This window comes from Thermobia domestica, unplaced genomic scaffold, assembly GCF_964235325.1.
Source record: "Thermobia domestica unplaced genomic scaffold, izTheDome1.hap1.1 HAP1_SCAFFOLD_631, whole genome shotgun sequence".
NCBI lineage: Eukaryota > Metazoa > Arthropoda > Insecta > Zygentoma > Lepismatidae > Thermobia > Thermobia domestica.
In genome coordinates, this window is record NW_027656341.1 from 63759 (window position 1) to 64899 (window position 1141).

The 1141-nt window shown below is 37.2% G+C and overlaps 1 non-coding gene across 1 annotated transcript; it reads left to right on the plus strand.

The window, feature by feature from the left end:
- The first annotated feature begins 284 nt into the window (after positions 1 to 284).
- Positions 285 to 403, plus strand: LOC145677123 (5S ribosomal RNA). Its single transcript, XR_014129639.1, has one exon. It is a non-coding gene; the product is annotated as a 5S ribosomal RNA (ribosomal RNA).
- The last annotated feature ends 738 nt before the right edge of the window (positions 404 to 1141 follow it).

Genomic DNA, 1141 nt, shown 5'->3' on the forward strand with positions numbered 1-1141 from the left:
AAGAATGTAAGTTTGCCTTTTTCCTGTAATCAATACTTAATAAAGGATTTATTTTTATTTATTTATATACAATTTCATACGTGGTTCGTGATAGTAAACTCGATAGGACATAGTGGCACTATGAACATCCGAATCACTCATCATTCGAACATTCAAATATTTATTCGAATATTAGTATATTCCAAGTAATGTTAACGACGTTAATATGCTTGCCTTTATAGTTAATAATGTCAATTCTTACTTAAAACATACTTCCTTAACAGGACATTGAAGAAAAGGTAGTTGCCAACGGCCATACCATGCTGAATATACCGGTTCTCGTCCGATCACCGAAGTCAAGCAGCATCGGGCCTGGTCAGTACTTGGATGGGTGACCGCCTGGGAACACCAGGTGCTGTTGGCATCTCTTTTTCAAATTTCATTATCCTTCAAGTACGAAAATACTAGAAACATTAATTTTATAGTACTTTCAAGAGATAATTTATCAACATTATTTCATAGCGATTAATCGATATTCTAAGCGTTATACCCACTATTTCTTACACTAACAGCCTGTTTATTTGCACGGCACATTAAAATAACCTGATTTCCGATCCGTGTGCACCTACTACTATACTTAACACGGAATGTATTACCACTTTTTAAAAGTAAATTATTATGACTAAGTGTAGATCTCCGGCGAGTAAATGCCTTTCGTATACAAGCACGACACATCTCCGCTATGTGCTTTACTTTTTTACTAACAGCATATAGAAATTGGATTTCAAGGTGTTTCTACATAACAGAATGAAGCAAATTTCGTGATTTAACTCTTTCGAATAATGTGTTGGTCCTGACAAGGACCGTTTGAAATGAAAAATCTTGAAGAAGATTTTTACTTAGAGCTTGTGTACTTGGTAACAGCCTTCGTACCCTCACTTACAGCGTGCTTGGCAAGTTCACCAGGCAAAAGAAGGCGCACAGCTGTTTGGATTTCCCGGCTGGTGATAGTTGACCGCTTATTGTAATGGGCCAAACGAGAAGCTTCAGCAGCAATACGCTCGAAGATGTCATTAACAAAGCTGTTCATGATACTCATAGCTTTGCTAGATATGCCAGTGTCAGGATGCACTTGCTTCAAAACTTTGTAGATGTAAATGGC